Source organism: Saimiri boliviensis, chromosome 7 (assembly GCF_048565385.1).
Source record: "Saimiri boliviensis isolate mSaiBol1 chromosome 7, mSaiBol1.pri, whole genome shotgun sequence".
Lineage (NCBI taxonomy): Eukaryota > Metazoa > Chordata > Mammalia > Primates > Cebidae > Saimiri > Saimiri boliviensis.
Genome location: NC_133455.1, coordinates 116,961,158 through 116,974,294, shown reverse-complemented (window position 1 = coordinate 116,974,294; position 13,137 = coordinate 116,961,158). Strand labels below are relative to the sequence as shown.

The following is a 13,137-nucleotide window of genomic DNA, read 5'->3' as shown; positions in this document are numbered from 1 at the left end:
GCTCTCTGGGTTTTTTTTTGTAAGGGCACTAATTCCATTCATTACTTATTAAAGGCCCTACCTGTTATTGCCATCATATTGGGGTTAGGATTTCAACATATAGATTTTAGAGGGCACAAGCACTCAGACTCCAGCAGTCATCTGTCCAGTTGTTTACGTGGTTTCATTGCAATGGAGGAGGGAGGTGGTGATGGGCACTTCAAGGGTGGACAGCGTAAGCAAAGTGCTGCAGGGAAATGAATGTATTGCGCCAACCGGGAAGCCAGTCTGCTCTGACCCCGGGTAAAGAATGGGAGAATAGAGACTTCTAATGCCAGGATGAAGAATGCGAATAGAACTCGGTGACCGAATCATTGAACATAACAAGAGACTTCTTGGTGGTGTGGACTGGTGGATGGAGTGTGGCTTGGGCATCGGGTAGAAATGAGTTTGAATCCTAGATCTGCTACCTATGAAGTGTGAGTTTGCAACTTTTACTCTGTGTCTCAAAGTTTCTCTTCTAGAAAACTGTAGTAATAATACCTACCCCATGGGGCTGTTATGAAGATTGTCCATAAAACAGGTAGAACATGGAGCATGGTGACTTCGAATTGTAAATTCTCGATAAGAGGTAGCTGTTATAGATTGATCCTTATGGAATGCTGGTCCTGGAAGGGAGCTTACAGCATATTTAAGCTAACCTTTTTATTTAAGACATGAGAAGAAATGAAGCCCAGAGCAGTCAGCTAAGTGACCTGTTTGCTCACCCTTGCCAGGGGTGACAGAAACTTACTCACTGAACACTGATTACTTATCAAGGGCTTGATCGTGTTCTGTCAGACATTTATTAGTTGCTGACTCGCTGCCAGCAGACAGACAGCAGCATCCTCTGGAGACACAGATGATGTGTTTGGTTCTGGCTTTCCTGTAGTGGGGGCACTGTCCTCTCTCAGCTACGGACTATCTGGATGTAAATCAGTGAAGTCTTCTGTGATGCAGCCAGCCTACTGGCCCTTCAGACTCATTGCCTTTTTTCAGTTCCTCAACACTGCTCTGCTCTTTGTTGCCACTTAGGGCCACTTCACTCAGGTAATTCCCAGTCTTTTTTTAGGTCTCAGCTTAAGTGCTATTTTTTTTCAGAAAAGCCTTCCCAGATGCCAGCAGTGAGGTGAGGTTGCCTGTCATCTGCCCCCTAAGGGCCGGGGCTCCTCCTTCATTGTGCTTCTCCCGACCTCATCAGTACCTACCTTTCTCACTAGGGAATCTCTGTAAGAGCAGAAGTTGGTTGGTCTTGTTCACTGGGACATCCCCAGGGCCTGGCAGAGAGGAGATGCTTAGTGAATGTTGGTTAAATGGCTGATTAAGGTTTGTTAGCTGCAGTCATTGTTCTAGAATTTTGGGGTTGCTGCTTGGGATGTTAAAAAATACTCTAAAAATGGGCCTGGTGCAGTGGCTCACGCCTGTAATCCCAACACTTTGGGAGGCCGAGCCTGGGAGATCATGAGGTCAGGGGATTGAAACTATCCTGGCCAACATGGTGAAACCCCATCTCTAATAAAATACAAAAAATTATCTGGGCGTGATGGCATGTGCCTGTAGTCTTAGCTACTCAGGAGGCTGAAGAAGGGGAATAGCTTGAACTGGCGGGCAGAGGTTGCAGTGAGCCGAGATCACGCCACTGCACCCTGGACTGGCAACAGAGCAAGACTCTGTCTCGAAAAACAAAAAACAAAAAACTCCAAAAATGGACTAGTTCTTAAGAGTATTTCTTCCCAAGAAAGGCAAGGAGGAAGGTTACACTGACAGGTACATATTTATGTAATATATATTCTACCTACCGGCACATAAGCAGGCATTGCATTGCCCTATGCTTCTCATGTTATCTTGCAGTGACACTTCATCACGGACCACTTGGTCCAAGGACTGGTATTTGGAAACTGCTCTCCTAAAAGTCACAGCCATTAATTAGCCGTAGCAATTGTCATTGTTCTACATTGCTAAGGAAAGCAAATTTCTGAGTCCCAAAGGTTTTCAGGACAAATTTACCAAATATACATCCTTCTTTTATTTCTTCATAGCTCAGTTTTTACCCTAGTTCTACTTTTTATTTTTTAAGTGAAAACCTCACCTTGTCATGGTGGCTTATGTAGTTCCCAGGTCAGTTCATCCTGTCCAGGAAAGGGAGATGGCAGCACATGTAGATAGGGACATTCCTCTGGGAAGTGTCATTTAACCAAAGTGGAACTTGACCACTTTCTGCAGCTGAAATCCCTTCATAGACTTATGGTGCCTTGAGATCTGCTCAGTCCTGCCTCAGGGTGAGAACTCGAGGACTATGCATGACTGTGCTTGGGAGATAGGACATGGTGACACAGCGTACAGTGGTTCAGGTTGGACCCACGATTAATTTGGAGCATGTGGGCTTTGCAGGAAGAGAGGCACAAGTTTAGATCTTTTCCGCTCACCATTATCCATATGACTTTTGGTAGGTTTGTAAGCCTCAGTTTCCTCATCTGTAAAACAAGAACAAAGGAGGAGCCACTGCCGCCGCACACACCTAGCAGGGGGCTGGGGGGGTGGGGAGGAGTGGGGAGGAGGGGGGTCGGCTGCCGCAGCCGTGGAGACCAACTGAACCTCATTCCTGTTCCAGAGAACAAGTTGGGAAAACCCAGTACCCTCTTAGAAGGCTTCATGCAGAAGTGTGGGGATCCTAGGTATCCTCAGAGAATGATTCCTGTAGTGATTCTACAGAATTTCACCCAAGAAGCAGGGACCCGGTGTGACCCTTGTGTGAGAGCGAGCTTCAGCAATGCTGTAAAAATGCTTTATGTTGCCACAGACATCTGAATTGGTAAAACGGCAGCCCATGAAGCTTCCCATCACCAACATCAGGCATCACAGAACAGCTTGCTGCCCATTCAGAGCTCTGCTCTGGAGTCCCCTGATCAGAAACCATTGCTTCCAATACCAATAACTCAGAAACCTCAGGGTGCACCAGAAACATTAAAGGATGCCATTGGGATTAAAAAAGAAAAACCCAAAACTTCATTTGTGTGCACTTACTGCAATAAAGCTTTCAGGGACAGCTATCACCTGAGGGGCCACGAATCCTGCCACACGGGGATCAAGTTGGTGTCCCGGCCAAAGAAAGCCCCCACCACGGTGGTTCCCCGTATCTCCACCATCGCTGGGGACAGCAGCCGAACTTCACTGGTCTCCACCATTGCAGGCATCTTGTCAACAGTCACTACATCTTCCTTGGGCACCAACCCCAGTAGCAGTGCCAGCACCACAGCTATGCCAGTGACCCAGTCTGTCAAGAAACCCAGTAAGCCTGTCAAGAAGAACCATGCTTGTGAAATGTGTGGGAAGGCCTTCCAAGCTGTGTACCATCTCAATGGGCACAAGTTCTCCCATTCAGATGAGAAGCCCTTCGAGTGTCCTATTTGTAATCAGTGCTTCAGGAGGAAGGACCGGATGACTTACCATGTGAGGTCTCATGAAGGAGGCATCACCAAACCCTACACTTGCAGTGTTTGTGGGAAAGCCTTCTCAAGGCCTGACCACTTAAGCTGTCATGTAAGACACGTCCATTAAACAGAAAGACCCTTCAAATGCCAATTTTCCTCCCTCATGCAGACGTGCACTGCTGCCTTTGCCACCAAAGACAGACTGCGGACACACGTGGTGTGCCATGAAGGCAAGGTATCGTGTAACATCTGTGGGAAGCTCCTGAGTGCAGCGTACATCACCAGCCACTTAAAGACTCATGGGCAGAGCCAAAGTATCAACTGTATTACATGTAAACAAGGCATCAGTAAAACACGCATGAGTGAAGAGACCAGCAACCAGAAGTAGCAGAAGCAGCAGCAGCAGCAACAACATGTGACAAGCTGGCCAGGGAAGCAGGTAGAAACACTGAGACTGTGGGAAGAAGCCGTTAAAGCAAGGAAGAAAGAAGCTGCTAACCGGTGCCAAACCTCACGGCTGCTACGACACCTGTGACTCTCACTACTCCATTCAATATAACATCCTCTGTGTCATCTGGGACTGATGTCAAACCCAGTCACAGTGGCAGCTGCAATGAGCATGAGAAGTCCAGTAAATGCTTCAAGTGCTGTTAACATAACCAGCCCAATGAACATAGGGCATCCTGTAGCTATATCCAGTCCATTCTCCATGAACTCTCCTTTAACACTCACTACCCCTGTCAACCTCCCCACCCCGGTCACTGCCCCAGTGAATATAGCACACCCTGTCACCATCACATCTCCAATGAATCTTCCCACGCCTATGACATTAGCTGCCCCTCTCAATATAGCACTGAGACCTGTAGAGAGCACGCCTTTCTTGCCCCAAACTTTGCCTACATCACCGCTTTGGTAAACAGTATTATAAAATCAAAATATGGGTTAAAGTAAATATTTACCAGCAACTTAACTTTTAGTTGATTAAAGCAAAAAGTAAACCACGAAATTGGGAGATTTTGTTACATTAGTTAATAAGAATGTGGTAGCATTTTTCTCCAATTTGGCTGGAATTATTCAAAGTAGGGTGTGTATGTAACTTATCACTGGACCACTTTAGTTTAATCAGAAATTCCTTTTAGCTGACAACATTGCTTAAACAGGATAGTAGTTGGCAAAATGAAATGCCAGAATTAAAAACAATCATAAATAAGTAGAACCCACTTCAAAACAAAACAAAACAAAACAGCATTACTATTTCTAATCCCAAGAAATAACTTCATTCTAAACACTAGCGGAACTCTTCTCCCTATACAAGGTGGATGGCTGATTTTAACCTGAAATTCTAAATCCACAGATTGAGAGCTAGTGTAGAGTTGTCTGTGTTTATTGTTTTTATGAGTAAATACATGCATTGTCATAATAAAAAGCATTTCAGAGAATATATATTTTACCTTTGGGAACGTGTTAATTTCAGGCAGCATTCCCTATGGGAAAGGTGATACCAGCTCTGATATGCAAAGCATATGAAAATTTATCATTCTAACTTCAACATATAATAGGGATTGTGACCTGATATTTGGAGATGTAAATATTGCTCAGCAGATTAATCCCGATGGAATATAGCATTGTAGTTGACTTAAAAAAAATAAAAAAATAAAAAAAATCTACAAATTGTGTTTTGCTAAGAAAAGCCGCAACTGACAGAGAAGTCAAGTGTGTGGACAGGCAGGCTGCTAACAAACAGGCCGATGGGGCTCCTGTTCAGGAGCCAAAGAGTACTTTGGAACAGTTCAAATATATTGCTTTAAATTGGAAGACGCTGGAGGCACTGGGATGTGATATGCCCCTCTCTCCCCCAATCAGAGCCTGTTGATGTTACGACGGGGACAGATGTGTTAGTTGCTCACTAGAGTTTATGTCTTATATTAAATTGTATACAGTTTTCATTCTAACCACTAACTAGGTAGTATGCCCCTTCAGAACATGCAGAGTGTATCTTTTTTTAAATTTGTCCTTCCATTTCTTAGTCAATTATCATGCAGATTTGTTCAGCTTTGTAAATATGGACATCACTTTTTTTTTTCTTTGAGAAAACACTTGTATCAACTTTGGAGTGTTTTCAGGGAGACAGCTGTCTGCACTCCCTGTAGAAACCCAGCAATGATTGTGCATGTTGAGACATGTGCTTTTTATTTCTTAGCAGGATATTTTATCTCTGTACATAAAGTAGAAACCAAAAGGTAGGGAAACAGAAAGTCTTGACACCATCATGCCACCCATTGTTTTTAAAGCATTGTGTTTAAAAAAATTCACTAAAATCAGGACGCTGTGATTTTTGTTTTTTTAAGTTGCAATATGTTTTTGTGTTTTTTTTTTTTCATTTTTTAATCACTGAAGTTAAGCGAAATGGAAATTAGTTGTGTTAATCTTGCAAAATGTTTGCAGGACTGACTATCATACTGGATGATTTCCATTTATACCCCACTGGGTCAGGTCAAGCATCAAAATACCTTGTATCTGAGGCAGACTTCCTACATCAGGGACAGGTATCTGTGTGTCATTATACAAAACAGTTCTAGGGGGTTGATCTACATAGTAAAAAAATAAAATAAATAGTACTTAGTGTAAAATAATTTTATAAATGATCTTTTGTACCTTAGGACGTTAAATTGTACAACTTTTCTATATATAAAAGCCTAGGAACTTTCTGTTTAGCAGGAAGGCAACACATTCCTACACTTTTAATGTATATGTTTGTTATAATGTCCATGTAAACATGCCCTATGTTTGTGCCTTTTAATTAGTTTGTCTCAATAAACAATGTAGAGAAAACAAACAAACAAAAAACAAGAATAAAAACAACAGCAACAACAAGATCTGTTTTATGTTGTTGTTGGAAGGATTAAACGAGCTAATTCAGCGAGAGGCTCAGCAGAGTGGCAGGGGTTAATAAATGTTGCCATGTTGATCATTGACGGTTCCAGGAAGCCCTGGGCCATCCAGGACATCTGATGGACAGAGAACTCACGTGCTCTCTCCTGTCTCCGCTTCTTACCTCACTGCCCTGTCTGAACAAGTGACTCCATTCATGTCCCCACCATCTCATTTGCTAAAACCAGAAACCAAGACATCACTCTAGACTTCTCTCTCTCCTCCTCCCTCACCTCAATATCAAAGCAGTCTCTAAAGTCCATGAGTTCTACCAGCTCACCCTCCTTCTTCCAACCTTAGCCGAGCTACTTGGTCCAGGGCAGCCTCATCCCTATTTTGAACAAGGGCAGCACCCTCAGACTGGCCTCCTCTCTAGCTGTTCAGAAACACAAATCTGATCTCATTGTTTCCTTGCTTAAGACTATCCACTGCAGCCCTATTTATCTACAGGATAAAGCCTAAATTTCTCTGGGAGGAATCATGGTTTGGCAAGACCTAGGCTGTCTCCTTACTGTTCCTACCATGATGCCTGTGTTCCAGCAACAGGGCACTCTGTGCACTTTCAACAGCTGTATGGCATTTCCTGTCTCTGTGCCTTAGACGTGTTGTTCTGCTTTCCAGGAATGATGTTAACGATGATGATGAAGAAGATGAGGCTGAGAGTAACAACAGTAACCATTTTCTGTGCTCACTGCTTTGCATTCATAATCTGTCTTTCCCCAACCTTGGTTACCTGGTGAACTCCTCAAATAGAATTATGATCTTTAGGCATATATCGTCATGTCGATTTACAGGAAGGCTTCGCCTTTACCTGTAATCCAGAGGGCTTGACTTTCCTGGGTCCCTCCTTAAGCCCATGTTGGCATGTGTGGTAGTCAGTACTGCCCTCCCACTCATTTTAAAAAATAGACTTTGGTTTTTAGAGCAGTTTTAGGTTCACAGCAAAACTGAGCAGAAAGCACCGAGTTCCCATATATCCCCTGAGTCCTTGCCCCAGCCTCACTGTCCGCATTCCAAACCAGAGCGATACGTTTGTTATGACTGATGAACCTACACTGACACATGAATATCACCCCAAGTCTCTAGTTTACATTAGGGTTCCATCTTGGTGTCATACATTCTGTGGGTTTAGGCACATGTGGAATGGCATGTACCCACCATTATAGTGAGACAGAGTACTTCCCCTGCCCTCCAAATCCTCTGTGCTTTACCTGTTCATCCCTCCCTCCAACCTCCCCACAACCACGGATCTTTTTATTATCTCCACAGTTTTGCCTTTTCTGAAATGTCATATAGTCGCAATCATACGGTATATAGCCTTTTCAGACTAGCTTATTTCACTTAGTAACATGCATTTAAGTTTCCTCTATGTATTTTCATGGCTTCATTGCCCATTGTTGTTTAGCCCTGAATAATATTCCATTGTCCGGACGCAAAACAGTTTTTGAAGGACAAAAATGAAGGACATTTTGCTGTCTTCCAAGTTTTGGCAATTATGAATAAAACTGCCATAACATCTGTGTGCAGGATTTGCCATGAACGTAAGTTTTCAACTCATTTGGGTTGAAACCAATCAAGGAACACAGTTCCTGGGTCATTTGATAGGAGCCCGTTTTGTTTTTTGAGAAACTGTTGAAATGCCTTTCAAAGTAGTTATACTCTTTCACTTTCCCACCAGCAATGAATGAGAGTTCCCATAGCTCCACAGGCTTGTCAGCACTTGATGTCATCATTGTTCTAGATTTTGACCATTCTGTTAAATAATAAGTGCATGGGAGTATCTTATTTTAATTTGCAATTCTCGAGTGACATGTGATGTTGAGCACCTTGTCATATGCTTATTTGCCATCTGCAAATCTTCTTTGGTGGGGTGTGTGTTCAGATCTTTTCTCCATCTTAAAATCAGAATGTTTTCTTATCGTTGAGTCTGAGGAGCTGTGTGTGTGTATATATAAATTATATATACATATATATAAATTTTTTTTTTTGAGATGGAGTTTTTGCTCTGTTGCCTCGGCTGGTGTGCAATGGCACAATCTCTGCTTACTGCAACCTCTACCTCCTGGGTTCAAGTGATTCTCCTGCCTCAGCCTCCCAAGTAGCTGGGATTACAGGCACCTGCCACCATATCTGGCTAATTTTTGTATTTTTAGTAGAGACGAGGTTTCACCTTGTTAGCCAGACTGGTCTTGAACTCTTGACCTCAGGTAATCCACCTGCCTCAGCCTCCTAAAGTACTGGGATTATAGGAGTGAGCTACCACACCGGGCCTGCATTTTGGTTAACAGTCATTTATAAGATACGACTTTTGCAAACATTTTCTTTCATTCTGTGGCTTGTTTTCTCATTCTCTTGAGCTCCTACTCATTTTTCTTTCTTTCTTTTTTTAAAATTTATTTTTTCTTACTCCCCAAATTGGAAGAGCTCCTACTCATTTTTAAAGCACAGCTTGGGACTTGACTTCTGTGATACTGGAACTGTCTCTTTGTCTCCAGAAGTTGATCACTATCAACTATGTGCCATGACTGTGCCTTTTACAAATATCCATCAGATTGTAAGTATTTACCCATTAGACTATGACATTCTTGGGGAGAGGGACATGCCATTCCTTTTTGCATTTCCAGAGCAAAGTATAGTATCTGGCACCAATTAATGTGTGTCATAGTTTATGTGTGTCAAGTAAACTAAAGGCGTAAAATGAGGACACAGGAGAGCAGGGCATCCCTGCTTCCCTGAAAAGTGCCGGGTGAGTTTTCCTTCAGCAGAATTAGTGAGAAACATGCTCTGTGAATGGCATTTTGGTCTTGGTTCCATTACATCCTTACCTGGACATGGGCTTTTTCTTTTTCTTTCTTTCTTTCTTTTTTTTTTTTTGAGATGGAGCCTAGCTCTGTTACCTAGGCTTGAGGGCAGTGGTGCCATCTCAGCTTACCGCAACCTCCACCTCCCAGGTTCAAGTGATTCTCCTGCCTCATCCTCCTGAGTAGCTGGAATTATAGACACCTGCCACCACATGCGGCTAAGCTGGAATGCGGTGGTGCAATCTTGGCTCACTATAACCTCCGCCTCCCGGATTCAAGTGATTCTCCTGCCTCAGCCTCCCAAGTAGCTGGGATTATAGGCACGTGCTGACAAGCCCAGCTAAATTTTGTATTTTTAGTAGAGACGGGGTTTTACCATGTTGGCCAGGCTGGCCTCAAACTCTTGATCTCAGGGGATCCATTGCCTTGTTATCCCAAAGTGCTGGGATTACAGGCATGAGACACCATGCCGCACGGGGACACCGGCATTTTTGATACATCCCTTCCCACCAGAAAATGGGCAGGTGATTAGAGGCCGAATCCCTCCCCAGTCAGGGCAAATACATTTGTAAATTGCTCTGGGGGTCTCCGTGGGCAAGAAACGTGTCTGTTGCCTGCATATAATTTTCTAGAGTGTGTCCCGACTCAGCTCTTCCCACTCCTTTTTCCATTTCTGCTTATCATTTAGCTAGAATCTTCACTGTGGAGGAACAATTTACCATTCTGTCTGCCTCCACAAAGTCTCATTTCCTGAATGGAGCTGTAAGAGCCTGTGCAGGTGTGTGCTCAGGTGGTGAAATACCTTCTGAATTCTTCCATGGGTCAGAATCCTTCAGACTTAAGTGATACCCTTTCCTTGCTCTGTTCTCCTCCTTCCACCATGGTCTTCCTTCTGCTGTTTTCTTACTTCTCATCTCTGCCTCCCTCTTTCCTTTGGCTTGCAGTGTTTTTGTAAAATTATCCCCTTTTTGACCCCATATAATCCCTGGCATTTAGCTTAGAATGCATTCCATTATATCTAAGAACACTTTTCTCTCAGTGGGCTTCTGTTGAGATCAGACTTTGCATCCAGAGTTGGCTTAAGCCCTAAGGGGATGAAGTTAGGAGAAGAAAGAATTTTCACATGACTTATAGGCTTGTGACCATTAGATTTATAGACATGAATGCTGAGAAATTCAAATAAAAAGTAAAGAAAACTCCAGTAAAAGATCACCAGATGTTTTGTCTGCAAGGCTTGAGGGTTTTGATGTTAGGCAGGAAAAATGTGGATTCTTGATTGAACATTGCAATTTTCACAGGATGTTTTAGGGATATTTAGGTAATAGTCATTATTAGCGTCTTGAGTCAGTTTAGATAATTTAAAAAGTTAGCAAACTATTGCATGATTGCTTAAAAAGGCCAAATAATATAGAAATCTACAGAGCAGAAGCTTAAATGTCTCTTCCACCTTCCTTCCTCTCCCTCCATTTCACTCTTTCCTGAGACAAATTCATGGATTAAATATGTGCGCACTGGGACATGTTTTTTCCTGTGCATTTGCACACACTCAGTTCTATTATTACTTTCACGTAAATGGTCGTTGTGTACAATTCATTCTGCGATGTTCATTTTTTCAGTGAATAATAGACCTTGGAGATTGTTCATATTAGTACATACAGAATCATCTCCCTCTTTAGCTGCTGTGGAGGGTTCTGGAACATGGACATAATTTCATTTTTCTAACCATTCTTTCAGGGAGGGTTGTTGGGTGGCATCATTCTTATTCTGTCTTTCCTTTTTCTATTTTGAATAATAAAGCAATCAATATCCTTGCCCATAGTTTTTTCTCATATATATTTTTGTGGATGTTATCAAACTTGACACATTTTTGCTAATTTCAGGTGTCACTGAACCTCTTTCTTTCTATCCATTTGGCTTTTTAAAATTTCAAAGTGCCTATTCATTTGCCTTTTTTGACTGTTCTTAGGAACTGTACATGTTTTCTTATTAATTTTATGGGATTCTTTTCCAAGATTTTATGATGAATTTTTAAGCATACAGAAAAATTAAAAGAATTGCATGTATAGTAAACATTCATGTATCCACCACCGAGAATTTATAAATATAGCACTTGCTGTATTGACTTTTATCACACAGCTTTCCACCTATCCATCCTTGTATTCACTTACCAATCCACCTTATTTTTATGCATTTCAGAATAAGTTGCAGATATCAGTACACTATTTCAGATTCTTATCAATAGCAGAATTAATGTTTGTTTACAGTCCTTTTTCTTTTTTATGGTAATGTTTACATACAGTAAAATGCACAAATCTTAAAGTTTAATTCAACATGGGGGGTTTAAAAATTTTTTTTCTCTCTTGAAGTTGCAATTTGATTTCTTTCTTTCTTTCTTTCTTTCTTTTTCTTTTTTTTTTTTGAGTGCAATGGCATGATCTCAGCTCACTACAACCTCCGCCTTCCAAGTTCAAGTGATTCGCCTGCCTCAGCCTAACGAGTAGCTGGGACTACAGGCACACGCCACGACACCAGGCTAGTTTTTGATTTTGTTATTTTTTGTATTTTTAGTAGAGACAGGATTTCACCATATTGGCCAGGCTGGTCTCAAACTCCTGACCTTGTGATCTGCCCGCCTCAGCCTCCCAAAGGGCTGGGATTACAAGTGTGAGCCACTGTGCCTGTAATATATATTATTAAATATTAGATTTTAGATGATACAGGGGTACCCAGCTAGGCATATTTGAAGTAGGAAACTGGAGAAGCTGTTTCCAAATACATGGGACTCATCACAGTGTTCCTTTATTTTTGTTTATTATTATTTTTGAGACAAGATCTTGCTCTGTCACTCAGGCTGTATATATATTAAGGGTATTAATCGTTTCCTTATTATTTATATTGCAAGTATTTTCTTCAAATCTAGCACTTACCTTTTAACTTTGTTATGATATCTTTCACATACAGAACTGCAAAATTTACATAGGCAACCTGTCAATAATTTTCTTTATGGATTCTAGAGCTTACATCTTCCTCAGGATGACTTCTCTCATCCCAATATTATTTTAAAAATTCAATGTTTTCAGTGTTTTGGTAGTTCTATTTTTAATTTTAAAAATCCATATTAAATTATATTTTTGTGTAGGGAGTGATAAAACCTAACTTTTGCAATAGCAAACCAGTTGTCCCAAAGCCAAAGACTCTTTTTAGAATTATCTGCTGTAGTCTTCGATGGATGATTTTCTTCAAAATTTAGAAGTTGGAGGAGTGGAGGAAGAAAAAGCAGCAAGAAAGCAGGAGAAGGCTGTGCAGAGGGAATGGAGAGAAAATGTGATTTTGTAGTGCAGATTTTAAAAGTTTCACTACATTTTTCTGCAACAATTGAATAAAGTTATTTTTTGTATAAAACTGTGGAAATGCAAGTTTTGTCTTCAATGATATCTCCCATGTAATTTTATTTAACAGAATGATAAGGTGATTCACAGCTTGGGAATTATATAAAGAACAGTTTCTGTATCTTATTAGTGAAGACTTATCTGTGAACGTGTTGGAATCAAGGTGTGCAATTTGTCAGGTATCAACTGCAACATTAGTGACTGATGAGTCTGGGGACACCTGAAATGAGAGAGAGAAGACAGCAGCCAAGAGCACAGCAGTCAGAGGGAGGGTCTGGCAGAACCTTGCGGTTTCACTTTCGAGGTAGGGGACAAGGCAGCGTTTGGCAAAGGAGCATGATCTAGGGTTAATGTTGTCATTTCAGAAACAAGAGAACAAAAGAAATTTGCATATATAGTTCTTTTGAGAGCACATCTCGAATATCTCATCCAGTCTTGGAAAAGTTAGTGTTCTTTAGCAGACAATCAGCTGGAGTGAACCAGAGAAAGAGAAGAAGAAGAAGAAGAAATTACTTATAAGGACATGTTAAAAGGAATGCGAAAGAATTTTTGTCAATTGCACTACAC

General features: G+C 41.6%; 1 pseudogene; it reads left to right on the top strand.

Moving 5' to 3' along the window:
* Positions 1-325: 325 nt before the first annotated feature.
* On the top strand, positions 326-4,365 carry LOC101036559 (vascular endothelial zinc finger 1-like; annotated as a pseudogene).
* The last annotated feature ends 8,772 nt before the right edge of the window (positions 4,366-13,137 follow it).